This window comes from Passer domesticus, chromosome 9, assembly GCF_036417665.1.
Source record: "Passer domesticus isolate bPasDom1 chromosome 9, bPasDom1.hap1, whole genome shotgun sequence".
Taxonomy (NCBI): Eukaryota; Metazoa; Chordata; class Aves; order Passeriformes; family Passeridae; genus Passer; species Passer domesticus.
In genome coordinates, this window is record NC_087482.1 from 16046495 (window position 1) to 16069097 (window position 22603).

General features: G+C 50.7%; 2 long non-coding RNA genes across 2 annotated transcripts; both read left to right on the forward strand.

Moving 5' to 3' along the window:
- Window positions 1-8833: 8833 nt before the first annotated feature.
- Window positions 8834-11506, forward strand: LOC135307398 (uncharacterized). Its single transcript, XR_010368116.1, has 4 exons — window positions 8834-8958; window positions 10697-10768; window positions 10856-10960; window positions 11401-11506. It is a non-coding gene; the product is annotated as an uncharacterized LOC135307398 (long non-coding RNA).
- Window positions 11507-20087: 8581 nt separating this feature from the next.
- LOC135308134 (uncharacterized) lies at window positions 20088-21178 on the forward strand. The gene is made up of 3 exons (XR_010368663.1): window positions 20088-20212; window positions 20414-20485; window positions 21100-21178. It is a non-coding gene; the product is annotated as an uncharacterized LOC135308134 (long non-coding RNA).
- Window positions 21179-22603: the final 1425 nt, after the last annotated feature.

The window sequence follows — 22603 nt, forward strand, 5'->3', positions numbered from 1 at the left end:
CGTGGAGGACTCCATGTTCTCCAAAAGCAAATTTATTACTTTATAACACTATATTATATTAAAGAATACTATACTGTACTATACTAAAGAATACGGAAAAGATACTTACTCAATGCTAAAAAGATAATAATGAAAACTCGTGACTCTTTCCAGAGTCCCAACACAGCTTGGCACTAATTGGCCAATGAGTCAAAACAACTCACACCAGAGTCCAAAGCGGCAATCACCCTTGGGTAAACAATGTCCAAACACATTCCAGACGAGCACAACACAGGAGCAGCAAAGGAGATAAGAACTGTTTTCCTTTTCTCTGAGGCCTCTCTCACTACCTTTCAGCTTCCCAGGAGAAAAACCCTGGGCAAAGGGATTTCTCAGAAAATATGAATGTCACATCCTAGAGAAGATTCTGAGAGGAGATGATGATTAGGGGTGTCAGGGGTTGACGCTGTGGGGGATGAGATTGGACACTAGATAGAGCCCCTGATAAACTTAGAAATTGGTCCCCAGAGTGAAGAATATGAGTTTTTAGTGGACACGGGTGCTGATCGATCCTGTGTGACAAAGCTTCCCAGAGGGGCTCAGCTAAGCAAAAAGATCTGCCAAATGTGGGGAGCAAAAGGGGAACCGTTCAGAGCCCAGGTTACAGAGAGCATAATTATACAAGGCAATTCAAAGGAATGTAGGGATGATTTCCTTTATATCCCAAAAATAACTTGTAACTTACTGGGGCAAGGCTTGCAAGTAAAGATGGGAATTGCAGTAGTGCCAAAGGAGGGGAGGATTTGGTACCCCAAATAATGTTATTAACTGGACAGGATTTGGGAGAAATTAACCCAGTAGTCTGGGCGGAAGGAGGAGGGCCAGGGTTGTTAAATATCCCACCAATTAAGACAGAAATGCAGTCAGAAATTCCCCCTGCTCAGGATAAACAATACCCCATCTCCCCTGAAGGCCAGAGAGGACTAGCAGCTGTGATACAGGGACTCGTGGAAGAAGGCATACTAGAACCATGCATGTCACCACATAATACACCAATGTTAGCTGTCAAGAAGGCTGACGGAACCTATGAATTGGTGCAGGATTTGAGGGAAATTAACAAACAATTTCCAGATAGCCAATAGTATCAAATCCATATCCTCTTCTTAGTCAAATTCCACAAGAGCATGCATGGTTCTCAGTAATAGATTTGAAGGATGCCTTCTGGGCCCGTCCATTAGAGGTGGGGAGCAGGAATTTGTTTGCCTTTGAACGGGAAGACCCACACTGCAAATGTAAACAACAACACAGGTGGACCTGCCTCCCACAGGGATTCACAGAGACCCCTAACCTATTTGGACGAGCCTTAGAGGATCCTTTAAAATCCTCTGTACCTGGGGAAGAAATACAAATTCTACAATATGTGGATGACCTGCTAATATCAGGCAAAGATCAAGAACAAGTCAAACAGGCCAGTATAAGTTTACTAAACTTTCTGGCAGATAAAGAATTAAAAGGATCAAAGAAAAACCTCCAATTTGTAGAAGAAGAGATAAAGTACCTGGGACATCTAATTGGAAAAGGGTAGAAAAAGCTCAGTCCTGAAAGAGTTGTGGGGATCCTGTCAATTCCACCACTCAAGACTAAAAAAGATGTAAGAAAGCTAATAGGTCTAATGGGCTCTTGTATATTATGGATTGATCAGTATACTCAAGCTGTAAAATTTTTGTATGAAAAATTAACAAGCACAGAACCTGTAGTCTGGACTCTGGAGGATACCGAACGGTTCCAAGACTTAAAGGCTCGATTGACGAAAACCCCAGTTTTGAGTCTGCCTAATTGAAGAAAACCATTTGATCTGTTTGTTAATGTTAATGAAGGGATAGCATATGGAGTGATAACCCACGGCTGGGGGGGAAGCAGGAAGCTGGTGGCTTATCTGTCAAAATTATTGGATGTGGTTGCAAGAGGGTGGCCAGCCTGTATTCAAGCTGTGGCAGCCACAGCTACCTTATTAGAAGACACTCCAAATCCTACATTAAATGGAAGGATTTCAGTACACACATCCCATTATTTGAGGACAGTGTTAAGCCAAAAACTCCCTCGTGGCTAACACAAAGCTGAATCCTGAGGTATGAAACAACCCTGATGAATGTCAAGAATCTAGAGATTGTCACCTCAAAAGGTTGAAATCCTGCTCAATTCTTAACTGGGGAACCAAAAATGGAAAATTTAGATCATAATTGTATAGAGCTAATTGAGATGCAAACAAATGTAAGAGAAGAGCTAGAAGAAGACCCCTTACCATATGGAAGGACCCAGTATATAAATGGATCCTCCCAAACAGTAATGGGAAAATGGGCATCAGGATACGCCATTATTGAAGCAGAGGAAAACAAAGAAAAAGGGAAATTACCCTCAAATTGCTCTGCACAAACTGCGAGGTATATGCCCTAAAGAGAGGTTTTGATTTATTAGATGATATAGGGACAATCTACGTGGATTCTCAATATGCCTTTGGGATAGCTCATACCTTTGGAAAAATCTGGCCAGAGAGGGCATACCTTAACTCAAAGGGGAAAAATCTGGCACATGAAAGTCTGATAGGGAAGCACTTGAATCCCTCAGAGGACCAAAAGAAATTGCCACAGTCCATATTAAAGGCTACTAAAAAGGGGATACCCCTGAAATCCAAGGAAACAAATTAGCAGACCGGGCAGCCAAAAAAGCAGCCTTTGAAATGCTGGACTCAGTCATAGTCCTAAGGGTAAAAAAAGACCAGGGGAAAATAAAGGAAGAGGGGGTTCCAGTTTTCAAGGACAAGGAGCTAAAAGAAATAGAGCAAATGGGAGCAGTAAAAACAGGGGATGGAAAGTGCTGGACCCCAGATGGATGATAAATATTCAACTGAATAATAACCAGGAAAGTGATGGAAGAGATATACCAATTAACTCACTGGGGAACACAATGAATATATGATCATTTCCTGAAATATTGCATGGGGACAGGAATATATGAAATGGCCAGATCCATCACAGGAGAATGTCTAACCTGCCAAAAAGTCAACAAAAAGGTAATGTGAAAAACAACTCCAGGAGGGAGGAAATTAGCCATAAGACCTTTCCAGAGTATTCAGGTTGATTTTACTGAATTAACTCCAGCCCCAGGGTATAAACACCTATTGGTCATAGTTAACCACCTAACCCACTGGGTTGAAGTGTTCCCCACAAGAAACTCAAACTGTGACAAAAGTTCTCTTGGAAGAAATTCTTCTGAGATATGGGCTAGTAAATCTTATTGATTTGGACTGTGGCCCCCACTTTACATCCAGTGTTCTGCAACAAGTCATCAGGGCCCTGGGAATAAAGTGGGAGTTACACACCCCTTGGCACTCTCAGAGTTCTGGGAAGGGCGAGAGGGTGAATCAAACCTTAAAGCATATCTTAACAAAATTGGTCTTAGAAACCCAATAGAACTGGGTCAAATGTTTACATCTAGCCCTATTACAAATAAGAACAAGAGCCAGAACAGATCTAGGGGTCTCTCCTTATGAAATGCTGCTTGGGCTGCCTTTCTTGCTTACCCTGTACAGTACCAGGGAACATCTAGAAGGGGGCATGACAATGCAAAAATACTTAGAAACAGTAACAGCAACCCTGGAAGAACTAAGGGAAAAGGGACACCTTCCCCAAACTTCCCCACTGAACTGTAAAATACGTAGTATTAACCCAGGAGACCGGGTATTGATTAAATCATGGAAAACCTCTCCACTCACTGCTCGCTTTGAGGGCCCCTTCCAGGTGCTGCTTACAACAAACACCGCAGGAAGAGCAAAGGAGCGGGGGTGGACACATGCAAGTCCAGTGAAGGGTCCAGTACAACCCCCAAATGAGGCAAGCAAATGGACTATAGGCAGCAGAGACAATAAAGACTTGAAATTGGTCCTGAGGAAAACAGCAAAAGAAGCGCAACCCTGGACACAACCCCCCACGGGAAGCATCTACATTGTTATCCTTAAATCCTTAAAGTTTGTTAATGTTTGTTATAGTACAAGGTCAAGTTTTGTTCAGCTAAGAATGACTATCAAAATAAGATCTCAGTTTCCGGTACTGTTCCATAGAGCACTCTCCTTGCAACCCTAATTGGGACCAAATTGAAGAAAGGGAGTCGGCACAATAAAGGTCATGGCAGAATGTCTCCAGAAGAAGGGAAAACCAGAAGTGGGAGGCAAGACTGGATTGGGAACTACCTCCAGGAAATACTCTCTGGGCACTGAGAAAACCCCTGTGGTTCGAGAGGTGAGGAGGCCAGCCCGTACCAGACTCCCACTCGTAGCAATGCTACTACTCACCCACTTTGGAGGAAGTGGAGGAAACACTTGTGAGAAGTGTTACTATCCCTTGTATAGAGGAGATACAGTACGTGTACTCATCAGAGTACACACAGACATGAATCCCAAATGCATCGATCACTCCCAGTTAACAACCTGTAAAGAAGAAAATAAACTATATGGGCTGGCTAAAAATATTGCAAACCCAAGCCAGAGGATGTCAGGAGAGTGCCCTGTGAAAGAAAGATGGGTATGCTTTGAACAAGGAAGTGAAACCAACTCAGAGGATACATTCAAAGAGAAAGAAGTGCAATTGAAAAGACAAAGGGATAGAGAGGGACAAATATACAGAAAGAATCTTTTTTATCAATATGGTACAAAAGAATTTAATTTGATTCATTGTTGAGTGTGCAGGGGGACACACTTAAGTGAAATTTGGCCATGGGACAGTATCAGTTTAGGTCCCCTAGACATTTTTAAATGGATTACATCAAGAAAAAGCACAGTGGTACCCAAAAGAAGGGAAGGTGAGTGGAAGCTTAAATCAACAACAACAGGAGAAGAGTTCAATAACATTAAAAAGTGTGTGCTGGATTGGCACGGCTAACAAATCAGCCATGGCATTGCCTTCTGCTAAAAAATCTGGAAGAGAAGAATGTGAGCGAATGTGCATTACAAAGTAAAGTTCTTGTTGAATGGAAAGAAGTAGGATTAACTTTTTAAGCAAACCGTATAACTGATCATCAGAAACTTCTTTCAGCAGAGATCCTTCTGCTCTTTCCACCACACCTGCAACGTAAATTGAATCCGTTACTAAATTAAAAGGAAATGTGAATTTTGAAAAGACCTGTACAACTGCTGCTAACTCTGTAATCTGTGCAGAACCATCTACTTCCTCAATATCTGATTCCCATTTTTTTGTCTCTGAATTTTGCCAAGCAATCACAGACCTTTTAGACTTCCCAGAACCGTCTGTAAAAAACGTGATTGCCTCGAGGGGTGCATTACTTCTTAAAGGCTTATGAATTAATTTTAAAGATGAACTTAATAGCTCATGTTTGGGACAATTGACTGAAATTTTTCCTGCAAAATTTTCCAAAGCAAATTGCATAACTTCTGAATTTTGAATTAACCATTCTAAATAGATGGATGTGACAGGCAGGAAGATTTCTGCAAAATCTTTTCCTGCAAGGGAAAGCATTCAAGATCTAGCCTTGATAATCAATTGTGAAATAATTTCAGGGCAAGTTGTTATAGTTTTACCCAACTGACGCGATAGGAAAACCCACTCTAAGATTATCAGATGGTCCTTCTTCTCTAGATCCCACTGGAATATCAAACCATGAAGCTGTGGACTCTCTCCTAAAACTGCAAACAAAAAAGACAGGTTAGGATTATACCGATGAGCCTGACGTGACTGGATGGCTCTCATCACTTTGTCTTAAAGCATTTTGAGCTTCTTTGTTGAATTCTCACAGTGAGTTTAAGGCTGTGTCTCCTCTCAACAAGTCTGCCAGAGGAGCCAAGTCCTGATTTGAAAGGCCTAGTAGTGGATGAAGCCAGTTCAGAGTCCCCACGAGCTGCTGCACTTCATTCAATGTCTTTGGATTTGTCCTTACCTGGAGTGGCTGCGGGGTTACCGTTTGTTCTGTCATCCTGTATCCTAAATATTTCCAGGGAGGAAGTGTCTGTATTTTTTCCTTTGCTACAGCGAGTCCTGCTTTCTCCACTGCTGAGATGACCTGATCTGTTGTCTCCTGCATTGATGCTTGGTCCTTTGCTGCTACTAAAATATCTTCCATGTAATGTAATATGAGAGAATTTGGATATTGTGCACGAACTGAGGAAAGTATTTTTGCAACATACCACTGGCATATACTCGGGGAATTTCTCATTCCTTCTGGTAGAGAAAGCCAATGATATCTTTTCAAGGGTGCTTGCTGATTTATGGATGGGATGGAAAATGCAAATCTTGGTGCATCATCTGGATGCAAGGGAATATTGAAAAAACAGTCTTTTAAATCAATAACAGTTAACTTCCAATCTTTTGGAATCATAACAGGAGAGGGTAAACCTGGTTGTAAAGAACCCATTTCTTGAATCACTTCATTAACTTTTCTGAGATCCTGCAACAACCTCCACTTCCCACTGTTTGGCTTTTTGATTACATAAACTGGGGTGTTCCAGGGACTAGTAGTTGGAGTTAAGTGACCTTTGTTTAACTGTTCCTGTACCAACTGCTCTAAAGCAGCAAGTTTCTCTTTGGGTAAGGGCCACTGGCTGACCCAGATGGATGTATTAGATGTCCATGTCAGTTTTAAAGTGTTATGTCCATCAACAGCTTTTGTTAAAATCCAGTTTCTAACCTCACACCCCATTGCGACAAAATGTCCCGGCCCCAAAGAACAAAATCAGCTCCTACAACGAATGGTCTTGTGGTGGCAACACGACCTTCAGGCCCCTCAAATGTGCCTGAGTGGGAGCTTCGAGAGCTCTCACAGTGACCACCAATAGCTGCCAGCTGATCCAGCGCAGGCACCGTGGCCCAGTCCTGTGGCCATTCCGGTGTCAGATGCCGTCTGCTCCGGGATCTGTCAGGCCACTGAGGGTGATGGCTGCCCGAGGGGCTGCAGCACACAGGTGAGCTGAGGCCGCCCGCGGCTGATGTGCCTGGTCCAGGCCATGGCAGCTGTGCTGTTCTGGGACTCTGGTAGGAGGAAAGCTTGTGCTGTGGTCAGTCCTTTGGGGAAAAAGCATGGAGGGTCTGGACACAAAGCTAACGCTGTAATTTCCTGTGAACAGGTGATAGAGAGTACAGCTGGAATGACATAAAAACCTTCTGCATGGGATCTGCTCACTCCCACGATGAGGAACTGACGTGGTTGTGGTTCAGGCCCCAGCTGTCCTGTGGGCGCTGTGTGAGCAATGGCATTGGTCAGCACCACTGGCTGGGCTGGGGACAGCTCCAGTCTGGCACCTGGGGACATTGTGGTCGGCAGTCCTGCACAGACGTGCTGCAGCTCTGACCGTGGTGGCCTGTGGTGCTCTCTGCCTCTGGCGCAGTGGTTCCTGTGTCATGGCAGCCACTGCCCCGTGCCGGGCTGCACGTTTCCCGGCAGATGGCACGGACAGCCCTGTGCTGGGTGACAGCTGTTAGCACGTGACAGAAACCTCTGCATCCACTGTTTCTGGGCAGTGGCCTTCTGCGGGCCCCAGGACATCCCCTTTGAAATGACCTCTCTGGCCACACGAATGGCACGTGTCCCTTGGAGTCTGCTGGTTTTCAATTGCACCTCTGAATGCTCTTAGAGCCTCTGCTAGGGCTTGTGTTTGCATTGCTGCTGCTTTTTCCTGCTGCTTTGGGGTGTTTTCCTGAGCTGCTGTGATGGCACTGGCCAGCACCTCTGCCTGCATGGCTGCTGCAGGCTCAGGGGTGCCCAGGCGGTTCAAGCATCCACGAGCTGGGTCAGGGTGGGCTCAGGATCCTGTGGCAATGTACGTAATGCCTTTTTGCAGCTCGGGTTTGCATTAGAAATTGCAAGCCGTTTTAATAACTCTTGTCTGGCTCCGTCTATTGGAATCTGCTTTTCCAATGCTATTTTCAAACGGTCCAAAAACTTAATATAAGGCTCATCTATTCTGTGTTTTATTTCTGTGAAATCTAATTCTGGTTTGTTGCCATCAGGAACCTGTAACAAAGCTGTTTTTGCTGCTTCTTTGATATCCTGTAATACTTGTTTATTGAGAGTTCGGGCTTGTGTTTGAGGATCTGTATGAGCTCCTCCACCTGAGCTGATCTATAGTCAAATTTGCAGAGGCTGGAGTTCCTGCATAACCTCCTAAAAGGTCATTTAACAAACATTTCCATGCCAGTTCCCACAGAGAAAATTCTCTTGGGGACAGCAGGGATGTGCAAAGCTGCTTTAAATTGTGTGGAGTAAATACATTTGCTGTAAAGGTGGCTTGTAAAAGACTTCTGAAATATGCAGAATCGCTACCATACAAACGAGAGGCTTTGCAAATCTCTTTTAACTCAGCAAAACTGATCTGCTGCCAGGTTCCTCTTGGTGCAGGACCTGCTGTGCACCTCACAGGAAAAACTTTTAACTTCGATGCAATTCCCCACTCTCCTTCCTGAACTGCATCCTTTCTTATCCTCTGCCAGGTATCTGTGACTCCTTGTGTGTTAAACTCTTCCTTAGATTATTTGGAATTACATTGTGGAGCATAAGAATAATTTATTTTTTGTTCCGGCAAGGTGTCTGACATGGGCGCCGCCATCTTGGACAGGGTGACTTCCGGGGCTCACATCCGGTTCCCACGCTCGGCGGGGAGGGGGCGTGCCCTCCGGGCTGTGGGCGGGGAGCAAGGGCGGGGACACCACCCAGGCTCCGCCCACAAAAGGGGCGTGTCCCTGCTCTGATGGGCAGGAGCTCAGGGAGGAGCCACCCAGGGACTGCTGGGAGACCGGGGAGGAGGGCGAGCCACGCCCATGAAGGGCGGGGCTGGGCCGGGGCCATCATGGCGTCTGCCATGAGCTCCTCTGTTCTCAGAGTGGACACAATCGGCTCGGCTTTTTTCCATTGTACTGCCAAAATTCACCGTTTTCGAGCGCCAAAGGGAGCTTTTCAGAGGGAATACAGAGGACTTAGGTATGGCAGGGATTGTGAAAGATGTGGTTTGCAGAGGAGCCTGGCCAGGGCTGGTCTGCTCCCCTCTCTCCCAGGACGGGGGTGGGGAAGGGGGAGGGCGGCTGGCCTGGCCACCTCCCGGCCGCTCCTCCGGGGTTTCTGGTTCTCGACTGGGATAAGGGAAGGCTTCTGGGTCCCCTCAGAACTCCTCTTTCTCCTCTCCTCCCGGTCCTGCTGTTGCTGCCTGCATTCTGCCCTGTCCCTGATCTTTGCTTGCTTGTGTGCATTCTTTGCTTGCTTTGCACTTTCCATTGTTACAAATTTTAACACCGTCCTGAATATTGGACGCAGCTTTAAGTTGGACTTCTTATTCTTTTCCATGTTATGTAATTTCAGTCCAACCAAATCCCAGAAGTCTGGATCGAGTTTCTGAGACATGTCTGAGTTTGGGAACTCTGTTAAGACCCATTTTACAAGCTTTTTAAGCTGTTTCTTGTCAAACTGAATATCTTGAATTTCTAACTTATAAATGAAATATGAAAAAAAAATCCTGCTCAGCTAAAGAAAACCGATTTCCCATGGTGGCACTCACCAGAGTTTTCCAGTTGTGCTTCTTGGTATGAAATTCCTCCCCGGTCCTGGGTCACAACAGTGACAAATCAGCTGAGCTGAGCGACAGAGTCCTCTGAGGCTGCGGTGCTGCTCCAGTCCCGTCTCTGATTACAGCCTCCTCTTCACCAGTATGAGGCTTTGATTCGAGATTCCCTCTCAATCTCAAATGCCTTCTTCTGGGTTTTCTATTTTAAAGCGACAAAAAACTCAGGTGCAGGCCTGCTCCCTCAAAAACACAAATACCAAGGAAAAATGTCCTATTTTGATTGAGGTAATCAAAAAATCCCTAGACCATCTTCCTCAATAGGAGAAATACTGTCCGGGCGCCACGTGCTGGGTTCTTTTTTCTCGGGCCGGGTGTTATAAACCTTCAAAAGGGAACCCAGCACACCCAAGGATAGCTCAGCTATTACCTTTGGAGGCAAATAATGAGCAGGATGGCTTCTGCTGCAGTGTTAGAAACAAAAAGGTTTAATAAAAGGCAAAATAACAAACAGAAAAATCCGATGCAGGTACAGCAGTCTGCCACTGGTAGAAACACCTTCACAAAAGCCCTTTGGTTCTTTTGTCCTCCCCTTTTCTACCTGATGGGTCAGGCGGGACTTTTTGGCTTCTATCCAGTTAGGTGACCCAGAGTTTTTACTGAAGCCTCTGGGGTCCTTTGAGGTGGCTTGTCACCTGATCGTTGGGAGAAACTTCTGGGCTTCTTTCCTTTTTTGGGGGATAAAGGTTAGCTTTGCCACTCTGTAATTAATGGGCACTCTCCTACATTCCTACATCCAAGGATGTTTCACAGGGCCTGAAAAGAGTCTGGAGTGTGACCAGGAGCCAGCCCAGAGCTCCCCAGGCTGCTGTGCAGCTTTGGCCTTATCCATTCACATCCGACTCCCACAAACTTACCTGAGCCCCTTGCAGTGCCCAGTTCCCTGAGGCAGAAGGGGACTCCAGCACACCATGGAAATGGGTCTGATCTCTGCTCCCTTCTAGATGAGGTGTCTAGGAAGGCTTCTCCATTAGCTTGGCTGCATAAAGTGTTGGTCCTATCTGAGCCACCGTCAGGTATGTTCTCAGTGTGCCACCAAGGAATAATTGTTGTGAACCTGGCAGGAATCAGGTGACAGAAGCTTCTGTGGCTCTTGTGTTCCAGGTGTGTCTGCAGGGAGGACTTGTCTAGCTGCTTTGCTGATTCCTACACAAAAGCCCAGCTCCCATGGCAGGGGTGAGTAGTGTGTCCCTGATGACCCCACAGGCTGAGCCCTGCTTTTCTGGGATCCGTTCCTGGGAAATGGAACTCTGTTGCTCGAAGGTCCTCCGAGGGGAAAGAACAAAGCTACAGGACACCAGAAACCCCATGAGCCATCCAAAAACATGAGGCAAATGCTGAAAGAATTGCTGCAGGGAGGAGGACAAGGTGGGTGCATTTCCCTCACGCTTCCCCTGGGACTCAGCAGCCGGGGTCTTCGGCTGCACATCTGGACACGCCGTGCCCGGCACAGCGGGAAGGGATCCATGGCAGCCTCGCTGCCCTGCGGCTGCTTTCACACCCTGCAGGGCTGTTTCCCAGCCTGACCTGGCTGCAGCTTCTGCCCAGCCTCTGCAGGAAGGCATTTGGCATCAGCTGACAGGGAGCCCAAACTGCACCACGGGCCTGAGATCCCCTGAAATTTCATAGTCTCCAGGATGATCACTAAGGGCGGGTGTTATCATGAAAGTGGACCCTGGCCTACCCAGAAAATTGTGTGGATTCCTGATCCTTAACCATGACTTTCACAAGTACTGGCTGCTGAAGATGCCACCTCCCCAATGGGGAACAGCCCCACCTGATCCAGCCGTCCCTCTTCCCTTCTGCAGAAGTGGATGGAGAGGCTGGGCAGAAGGCGGTGTTTCCTGAAGGAAGCAGTGGTTCCATGCCAGCCTCTGCTGTAGGACTGGAGGCGATGCCAGGCACAGTCACAGGAGGTAATTGCTGTGCGTCTGGGCCTGAGCCATGCTGAGACTTGAGCTGCTGTCTCTGCTGCCTGGAAGTGAGGGCACAGCCCAGGGGAATTATCCCGAGCAGGCTCAGGGCACTTGGGTACTGAGCAGTCCTGCTGGGGTCCCTGTGTGGGAGACGTCCCGAAACCTGGGAGTGACTGCATGGGTTGCCCATGGTGGGGAAAGGACAGAGGGGCAGAGCAAGGCTCCAGTGTGTCCTGAGAGGGCCTGGCTGGGTCCCTTTGGGCTGTGGGAGCTGTCCCAGCAGATGGAGGAAGGGTGGCTGGGAGGACAGGCAGGAGGGAGTTTGCGAGGGATACTTGCAGCACTGCCCGCTGCAGTTCTCCTCAGGGATTCAAGGAGCATTTTCCTTGTGCGACTGAGAGAATCCCCACGGGCCCTGGGCTGCTCCAGGCACCTCTCCAGGGATGTTGCACAGGGCCTGCAAAGAGGATAGGGATTGACCATGAGCCTGCCCAGAGCTCCCCAGGCCCCTGAGCAGCTTTGGCCTTGTCCATTCACATCTGGCTCCCATGGCCTTACCTGACCTACATGCAGTGCCCAGTTCCCTGAGGCAGAAGGGGATCCCAGCACATCATGGAAATGGTTCTGATCCTTGTAAACTTCTAGGTTGGGATCAAGTCATGGATTATCTGGGAAACCTGCTGGATTATGGCTTGAGACTCATGGGAAATCCTGGAGGCAACTGCTCAATGTACCTTTCCTGAGAGAATCCACAGTGACCAGGTGTCAAGAGCTCATACATTTGACCTTTCACTTAAGATCATCTGAAGGTTGATGGAATATGGATAATTTGCTCTGCTCCCTTCTGGAGCCCTGAGGGCTCCCACAGGATCACTGTCAGTGGGAGGAAGGAGCATTTAGTTGTCAGTCTTCCTCCTGTGTGCAATGCCAGTGTGTCCTTCCATGTGCTCTGTGCAGCCACAGAGAAGAGCAGAGAGGGAAGGGGCCGGGCCCAGGGCTGTGCCCCGGGGCTGAGCCTTGTGGGCAGCCTGAGGATCTCCTGCAGTGCCACAGGAGCTCTTCTGTCCTGCCTTTCTTTGCAGCTGAACCTGCTGGTGAAAGAGCCCAAAGCTGGGCCAGGGGGGCATTGCTGCAGGTGCCAGCACAGAACTATGCACGTGTGTGCCCTCGCCCTGCGCCATCCCCTCCCTGCTCCTGTGGCTCAGGCATGGCAGCTCTTTGGAAAGAGGGGAGCCCTGACCCTGCCCTGAAAGCCAAGATATTTTCTGAAACCTATCCCCATGTTTAACGCGCATGACATCCTGAAGATGCCAGCGCCCAAATCAGGAACTCTTCCATCTAATCCAACTGTCTTTTTCCTGTCTGAAGTGATGGACCAAACATCTGTGCAGAAGGAGGCACATCCTGGAGGAAGCATTTCCCCATGGACAGCCCCTGCTGCAGGAAGGAAGGCGATGCCAGACACGGGCACAGGCACAGCAGGTAATTGCTGTGCCAGGCTCAGCCCTGGCCGGGGCTGTGTGGCAGCAGCTCTTCCCCCAGGGCCTGCCCTTGCCCGGCCCGGCAGCAGCCAAAGCTGGAGGCGCCTCGGCTTCCAGGCCTCTGGAGCTGGTTCAGAGCCCCGGGAAAACGGGACTGGTGCAGCAACGTCCCTCGCGCTGCAGCTGCTGCGGAGCTGGCCCTGAGTGCCCAGAGGCCCGAGGCACAGGAGCAGCCCCGAGCGGGAGCCCTGCCGCCAGCCCAGGGCCAGAGCCAGCCCTGGCTCCCGACTGGGCAGGGGCTGCGCTGGGTCCTGACAGGGCCTGAGCCTGTCCCCTGGGGCTGGGGGAGCTGTCACGGGGCAGGGAGGGCCAGGGCTGGCAGTGGCTGCTCAGGGATGGCTTTGGCCCGTGTCCCTGGCAGCAGCCACTGCCCAAGCAGCTGCGCTGCCCCCGGGCTCTCCTCCCGGCCTGCTGGGCTTTGTTGGCTGGCACAGCCTGTGCCAAGGGCCGGCAAGGTGCCTGCAGGCCCCAGCTCTGGGGAAAACAGAGAACGTCCTGCCCGTATCCACCGTGCTGCCAGCTCAGCAGTGCAGCACAGCACGGGCTCACGCTTCCCACAGATCTCGTAGAGGTTCACAGCAAGACAGGAACACATGCCCTGATTCCACTTTGATGAATCCCAATGATTTTCTGCTTGCAGGACGGGCACAAGCAGTGCATGATAGGTATAGCAGAGCCTCTGTTCACTGTGTCACTTGCCATAGCCTCTTTCACAGTTGTATCTTTCTCCCTTCATATGTCCTGCCAAACACCTAAGGGAGAACTGGACCTCTAATTGCATCGCACATCTCCATGCCCATGCCCAATGTCCCTGTGCCAGCTGCTTTAACAGCTTGTTGCTGTGCAGATGCTGCCTCCAGCCAGACAAGGTCCTCTCCCCCTGAAGGCACTGGCCCTGCTCTCTGGCCCCTACTGAAGGTGGGCAGGGCTTGGCCCAGCTCTTCTCTTGCACTAAAGAGATGGAGCTGTCACCCCAGTGTCCGGGTGGTAGCAGCAGCAAAGCCCAGCCAGGATCAGCACTGGCTGAGCTCCGTGTCCAGGGGCAGCTGGGGATGGCCACGGTGTGGGCAGGCAGGAGCCGGGCAGGGGCTGCTGTGACCAGTGGCGAGTCCCCGGGGAGGATGGGGCAGCCCATGCTGAGCGTCCCTGGGCTGAGGGACATTTCCTTGCCTGGGACCATCTGGGCCTGGACCTCCTCCATTGGCATGCCCGGGAAAAGAGGGAAGCCATCAAGAGCCTGTGAGTTACGCAGGGATGGGGTGCAGCTTCCTCCCTCCATGGTTAGCGGGCGGATTAAAAGAGGCCTCTAGGGTTTACGGCAAACAGGAGTGGGCAAACAGGGCCATGGCATGTCTCTGAGGGACAATTCACGAGGCAGTGTGCACAGGCAGGGCAAGCAGGCAGGGTTGCAGGTTTTCTTCTTAGGAAGGTTTACTGTGTGTTGTTTGCAGTGTTTCTGTTGTTTGGGTGGTTTTGGGGTTTCTGGCAGTAGTGGTTTTTACGCAATCGAAAACTGTAGTTAGTACAAGTGCATGGAACTAGATGGAACCCTCCAAAAAGGATGTGTCTGTCCTGACCCATTCCTATGCAGAGTGTTTGAGCTTAGCAGTGGTTTCAGGGGGCAGTGAGGAGAAAAGCTGCCTGCAGTGTGAACAGGTGAATGATCTCTTTCACTGGTGGCCGAGCTTAGGGAGGAAGTTTAAAGACTAATGAGTATCTGGGAAAGTGAAAGGGAAATAGATTGGTGGAGTTCAGCCCTTCCATCCTTACGGGAGGCCCAGCAAGAGTCACAGGACTCCTATGCCGCACACTGTCAGGCAAGAGAAGGACACCTGTAGATGAAGGGGAGTGGAAATGGTCCCTGAACGGGAAGGTTATGATAAAAATTCCTCCCGACCCCCATCCCCTAGCCAGGGGCCACTTCAGAAAAGGTATGAGCCCCTGGATCTAGAGAGTTAGCCAAATGATTAAGAAGAAAATTATCTGCCCAGAGAGCCTCCCAATTATGATTAATCTGTATACATGGATTGCCAGCTCTAACATCAAAAAGGAAAGAATGGTAATCGTGGTGGGTGACTCCCTTCTGAGGGGAACAGAGGGCCCCATGTCAAGGGGACCCACCCCACAGAGAGCTCTGCTGCCTCCCTGGGGCCCAGGTGCAGGATATTCCTCAGGGACTTCCTGGGCTCATTCAGTCCTCTGATTATTATCCACTGTTGAAACTCCAGGCTGGCAGTGATGAGATTGAGAAGAGGAGTGTCAGGACCATTGAAAGGGACTTCAGGGCACAGGGACAAGTGGTTGATAGGACAGGGACACAGGTAGTCTTTTCCTCAGTCCCTTTGATGGCTGAGAAAAATGGTGAAAGCAATAGGAGAGCTCATATCAGCAACAAGTGGCTCAAGGGCTGGTGTCATTGGCAGAATTTTGGATTCTTTGATCATGGTGCAGCTTTGATGGCACCTGGCCTGCTGGAACCAGATGGGCTCCATCTCTCTGTTAAGGGCAGAAGGTTTTTAGCTGATGAGCTTGCAGAACTTGTTGAGAGGGCTTTAAAGTAGGTTTGAAGAGGGAACGGGATGCGGCTGGGCTGTCTGGAAGCAGGCCCAAGGGTGGTAAGCCTGAGTTAGGGATGAAATCAGCAGCCCAGCTGAGGTGCATGGATACCAGTGCACACAGCATGGGTAACAAACAGCACGAGCTGGAGGCCATGGTCCAGCAGCAGAGCTGTGATGTCATTGCCATCACAGAAACGTGGTGGGATGCCTCACATGGCTGGAGCACTACACTGGATGGCTACAAGCTCTTCAGGAGAGACAGGAAAGGGAGAAGAGGTGAAGGTGTCGCTCTTTATATTTGGGAGGCTTTGGACACCATGGATATTGAAACTAATGATGATGAGGTGGAATGCCTATGGGTGAGAATTAGGGGGAAGGCCAACAAGGCTGACATCCTACTGGGAGTCTGCTATCATCCACCCAACCAGGAAGAAGTGGTGGACAACTCATTCTACAAACAGCTAGAGGATGTTTCAGGATCATCAGCCCTTGTTCTTGTAGGTGACTTCAACTTGCCAGACATCTGCTGGGAACTTAATACAACAGAAGAAAAAGCAGCCCAGGAAATTTGTAGAGAGTGTGGAGGACAAGTGTTGGTTGCAGCAGGTGGGTGAGCCCAGCAGGGGAGGGACTATGTTAGATGTGCTGTTTGCAGATAGAGGTGAGCTGGGGGGACATGTGGTGGCTGGAGGCTGCTTGGGGCACAGTGATCATGAAATTATAGAATTTGTTGCATTGCAAGCTGATCTGTAGTCAGCATTAATCAAGTTCTAAGAAGCAGTCCAGCTCAGCTCCATGAACTAGCCTCTGTGTCTGACTGACAGAAGCTCACATGCAATGGGAACTCTCCTAGGATGCAGACATTGCCTTGGTTCAGAGTCTGGGGGCACACAGATAGACCAATGAGCTGTCTCGGCCCAGGAGATTTGAATGGGCTATAAAAGAACACTCCGGACAATAAACAAGGCTGTTTTTCTGAGGAAACACGAGTGGTCTGTCTTATGTTATGTCTCAGACAGGGGAACACCAATGTATCAAGAATTCTTGGTATTTTGTGAAAACAGGAGGAAGATCAAGAAGACATTTACACATGACTTCCAGAGGGCAGACTTTGGCCTGTTTAGGAGACTTCTTCAGAGAGTTCCTTGGCAAGCAGCCCTTAAAAACCAAGGAGTCCAGGAAAGGTGGGCATGCTTCAAAACAGAGATCTTGAGGGCACAGGAACAGTCTGTCCCTGGCTGCCGAAAGATGAGTCAATGAGGCAAACGCCCAGCCTAGATGGGCAAGGAGGTTTTGGAGGAATTTAGGAATAAAAAGAGGACGTATCATCTTTGGCAAGATGGTCAAGTCTCTCAGGAATTATTTAGAGGAGCTGCTAGAGCACGTAGGAAAAAAAAATTAGGGAGGCCAAAGCTTAGTTTGAACTTAAAATGGTGACTTCTGTAAGGGATAATAAAAAAATGTATTTACAAATATATCAACGGGAAAAGGAAGGGTAAGACCAACCTTTGTTCTTTATTAGATGTGGGAGGGAACTTAGGAACTGCAGATGAGGACAAGGCAGAGGCGTTGAACACCTTCTTTGCCTCAGTCTTTAGTAGGAAGATGACTTGGCCTCAGGACAAGTGTCCTGCTGGGCTGGTAGGTGGTGTCAGGGAGCAGAATGGGCCCTGTTAGCCAAGAGGAGGCAGCCAGAGAACTGCTGAGCTGCTTGGATGTTCCTAAATCTATGGGGCCAGATGGGATCCACCCCAGGGTGATGAGGGAGCTGGCAGATGAGCTGCTGAAGCCGCTCTCCATCATTTATCAGCAATCCTGGCTCACTGGTGAGGTTCCAGGTGACTGGAAGCTGCCCAATGTGACGCCCATGTACAACAAGGGTGGGAAGGAGGATCCTGGTAATCATAGGCCAGTCAGTCTGACCTCAGTACCCAGTAAGGTGATGGAACAGTTTATACTGAGTGTCATCACACAGCACTTACAGGATGGCCAGGGTAGCAGACCCAGCCAGCAGGGGTTTAGGAGGGGTAGGTCGTGTCCGACCAACCTGATCTCCTTTCACGAGCAAGTGACCTGCCTGATGGATGCAGGAAAGGCTGTGGATGTGTCTATTTGGACTGCAGAAAGGCCTTTACACTGTCTTCCACAGCACGCTCCTGGAAAAGCTGCAGCCCAGGGCCGGGAGAGGAACACTCTTTGCTGGGCTCAGAACTGGCTGGATGGCTGGCCCAGAGAGGGCTGGTGAACGGTGCTGCACCCAGCTGGCAGCCAGTCACCAGTGGTGTCCCTGCGGGCTCTGTGCTGGGGCCAGCTCTGGTCAATGCTTTTATTGACAGCATGGATGAGGGGATTGAGTCTTTCATTAGCAAATCTGCAGACAACACTAAGCTGGGAGAGTGTGTTGATCTGTTGGAAGGTAGGAGGGCTCTGCAGGCAGACCTGGAATGGTTGGAGGGATGGACAGAGTCCAGTGGGATGAAGCTCAGTAGGTGCAAGTGCCCAGTGCTGCACTTTGGCCACAAGAAGCACCTGCAGTGTTCTAGGCTGAGGATAGTGTGGCTGGACAGTGGCCAGGCAGAAAGGGAGCTGGGGGCACTGGTCACAGCCAGCTGAACATGAGCCAGCAGTGTGCCTGATGGCCGAGGAGGCCAATGGCTCCTGGCCTGTGTCAGGAACAGTGTGGCCAGCAGGAGCAGGGAGGTCATTCTGTCCCTGTACTTGGCACTGGTGAGGCCGCACCTCAAGTGCTGTGTCCAGTTCTGGGCCATCAGTTTGGGAAGGACATTGAGTCGCTCGAGCACATTCAGAGGGGGCAAGGAGGATGGTGAGGGGCTGGGAGCACAAGCCCTGGTGAGGAATGACTGAGAGAGCTGGGGGTGTTTACCCTGGAGAAAAGGAGACTCCGAAGTGACCTTATCACTCCACAGCTCCCTGAAGGGTAGTTGTAGTCAGGTGGGGTTGGTTTCTTTCTCCAGGCAGCACTGACAGAACCAGAGGACACAGTCTCAAGCTGCATCAAGGGAAATGTAGGTTGGATATCATGAAAATATTTTCCACAGAAAGAGTGATAAAATTCTGGAATGGCCTGCCAGGGGAGGTGGTGGAGACACCATCCCTGGATGGGTTTAAAAAAGACTGAATGTGGCACTTGGTGCCATGGTTTAGTTGTGGTGTTGGGACATGGGTTGGAGTGGATGATCTTGAAGGTCTCTTCCAACCTGGTCATTCTGTGAATTCTGTATGAATACTGAGCATCTCCAGGGACACAGCCTGACCTGCAATGTCAGTAGGCGAAAAAAAAGTTTTGTGAATGGCCCTTTGATGAAGCAAAACATTTACAATCAGGGCAGTCCATTCATAGAGATGGGGGCACACTCTGGGGGTACAGCGAAGGCCATGAGGTCACAGCAGGGCTCTGGGGTCACAGCAGGCTGAGGTCACAGCAGGCCCTGAGGTCACAGAGGTGCCAGAGGTCCCAGAGCCCCGCGGTTGCACAGCAGCACAGGGAGCCAGCAGTCAGTCCCTGAGCACAACTGTTGCGGCAGCAGCGGCGGTGGCAGCAGCGGTGCTGACATTGGGACAGCGGTGTCGGGACAGCGGTGGCAGCAAGAGCTGCGGGACTGGCAGAGGGCAAGGCACCATGGCCCTTGCTCTGCGCCTCCTACTCCTGCTCCTCCTGGCCGTGGCCCTGCCTGCCAGGGCTGCCCAGGCTGCTCCGCTGCAAGCGCGGCGAGCAGGTGAGCCGGCAGCCTGGCTGCCCTTTCCCGGGACAGCGCTCCCTGCTCCCTGGGAAGCGCTGGGGATGGTTTTGCCCAGGGCTTTAGGGAGGGTTTCCTCTGTGGGAGGGAGAGTGTCCCAAGGGGCCCTGGGCAGCCCCATTTCCCTTTCCTCTCCCAGAATGTTACACAGGGCAGGGAAAGAGGGTGGAGAGTGACCAGGAGCCTGCCCAGAGCTCCCCAGGCCCCTGTGCAGCTTTGGCCATGTCCATTCACAACTGGCTCCCATGGCCTTTCCTTTCCCATTTCCTGTACCCAGCTCCCTGAGGCAGAAGGGGATAAAACTCAGCATGGAAATAGTTATGATCTCTGCTCCCTCTAGATTTGGATGGCAACATAAATTATTTGCAAGTACTGGTGAATGACACTTTAAAGATCTTGGAGAATGCTGGAGGCAAGTTCTGAATATCTGTTTTATCTGATAGAATAATCAGTGTCAATGTGGCAGGAGCTCATTCATGCCACTTTCCTCAGGGTTCTGTCAGGGTTGAAAGGCTGAAAAATTTGCTCTGCTCCCATCTGGAGCCCTGAGGGATCCCACAGGATCGCTGTCAGTGGGGGGAAGGAGCACTTAGTTGTCAGTCTTCCTCCCGTGTGCAATGCCAGTGTGTCCTTCCATGTGCTCTGTGCAGCCACAGAGAAGAGCAGAGAGGGAAGGGGCCGGGCCCAGGGCTGTGCCCCGGGGCTGAGCCTTGTGGGCAGCCTGAGGATCTCCTGCAGTGCCACAGGAGCTCTTCTGTCCTGCCTTTCTTTGCAGCTGAACCTGCTGGTGAAGGTGGTGCAGCTTCCCAAGCCACATCCAGGACTGAGGCTCTGGGAGATGCTGAGGGTAGGTCAAGGCCTTTCCCCTGGGAGAGCTGCCAGCTCAGAGCCCAAAGCTGGGCCAGGGAGGCATCGCTGCAGGTGCCAGCACAGAACCATGCGCGTGTGTGCCCTCGCCCTGCGCGATCCCCTCACCGCTCCTGCGGCTCAGTGGTGCCCGTGCAGATCAGCAGAGATGGCAGAAGCTTCTGTGGCTGTTGTGTTACAGGTGTGTCTCCAGGGAGGACTTCTCCAGCTCCTTTGCTGATTCCTACAGAGAAGCCTGCCTCCCATCGCAGAGGTGAGTAGTGTGTCCCTGCTGACCCCACAGGCTGATCCCTGCTTTTGTGGGATCTGTTCCGAGGAAATAGAAATATTCCTCTTAAGGTCCCCTGAGAATGGAGAAAAAACCCAGAAGGTACAGTAAGTCCCTGGAGGCATCCAAACACATGGAGAAGTTGCCGAGTGATCTGGAATGATGCCATGGTGGATACATTTCCCTCATGCTTCCCCTGGGACTCAGCAGCCGGGGTTTTGGCTGCACATCTGGACACGCTGTGCCTGGCACAGTGGGAAGGGATCCATGGCAGCCTCTCTGCCCTGCTGCTGCTTTCACGCCCTGCAGGGCTGCTTCCCAGCCTGGCCTGGCTGCAGCTTCTGCCCAGCCTCTGCAGGAAGGCATTTGGCATCAGCTGACAGGCACCCCAAACTGCACCACAGGCCATGCCCACCCTGAGATCCCCTGCGATTTTGCAGTCACCAGGCTGATCACTAATGGCGGGTGTTTAGATGAAAGTGGGCCCTGTCCTACCTAGGATGTTTATGTCTTTGACAAGAATTGCCTCTTGAAGATGCCGCCTCTCCAGTGGGAATCGGTCCTACCTGATGAGCTGTTGCTTTTCCTTTCTCCACAAGTGGATGGTGAGGCTGTACAGAAGGCGGCATTTCCCAAAGGAAGCACTGGCTCCATGCCAGCCTCGGCTGCAGGAAGAGAGGCGATGCCAGGCACAGGCATGGGAGGTAATTGCTGTGCCTCTGGACTTGAGACCTGCTGAGGCTTGAGCTGCCCTCTCTGCTGCCTGGCAGTGCAGGCACAGCCCAGACAAGACTGGCACAGCCCAGGGGAATTATCCCAAGCAGGCTCAGGGCACTCAGTACTGAGCAGTCCTGCTGGGGTCCCTGCTTGGGAGGCAGATCCTGAAACCTGGGAGCGACTGCATTCCCATGGTGGGGAATTGACAGAGCAGGACAGGAAAGCTCCAGTGTGTCCTGAGGGGCCTGGTTATGTCCTTTCCATTCAGGGAGGAATTTCAGGGGGAAGAGGAATAGAGGGAGAGAAGAAATTAGGAAGGGAGGGAGAGAGGGCAGAGGGAGGGAGGGATGATTGTGGCAGTGCCTGCTGCATTTTTTCACTAGTGCTTTAGAAGAGTTTTAGCTCTGGGAGTGGGAGAGCCCAAATGCACCCCGGGCTGCTCCAGCCACCTCGCCAGGGATGTTACACAGGGCCTGCAGAGAGGATGGGGATTGGCCAGGAGCCTGCCCAGAGCTCCCGAGGCCCCTGTGCAGCTTTGGCCACGTCCATTCACATCTGGCTCCCACAACCTTACCCGACCCACTTGCAATGCCCTGTTATCTGAGGCAAAGGGGGCCACAATACACCAGGGAAATGGTTCTGATCTGTGCTCCCTTCTAGATCGGGATGGCAAATTGCACTATTTGGATGCCCTGCTGGATGATGGCTTAAGGCTCTTGAAGAATGCTGGAGGCAAGTTGTCCCTGTGCCTTTCTTAACAATATCCTGACAGCGCTGCAGGTGCCAGCACAGATCCATGCACGTGTGTGCCCTCGCCCTGCACGATCCCCTCACCGCTCCTGCGGCTCAGTGGTGCCTGTGCAGATCAGCAGAGATGGCAGAAGCTTCTGTGGCTGTTGTGTTACAGGTGTGCCTGCAGGGAGGACTTTCCCAGGTCCTTTGGTGGATGTTGCACGCAAGCCCAGCTCCCATCGCAGGGGTGAGTAGTGTGTCCCTGCTGACCCCACAGGCTGATCTCTGCTTTTGTGGGATCTGTTCCTGGGAAATGGAACTCTGTTGCTCTAAGGTCCTCCGAGGCAAAAGAACAAAGCTACAGGTCACAAGAAACCCCATGAGCCACTCAAAATCACGCGACAAATGGTGAAAGAATTACTGCAAACCGAACAAGGTGGGTGCATTTCCCTCATGCTTCCCCTGGGACTCAGCAGTCAGGGCCTTTGGCTGCACATCTGGACACACCGTGCCCGGCACAGTGGGAAGGGATCCATGGCAGCCTCTCTGCCCCACTGCTGCTTTCACGCCCCGCAGGGCTACTTCCCAGCCTGGCCTGGCTGCAGCTTGTGCCCAGTCTCTGCAGGAAGGCATTTGGCGTCAGCTGATAGGGAG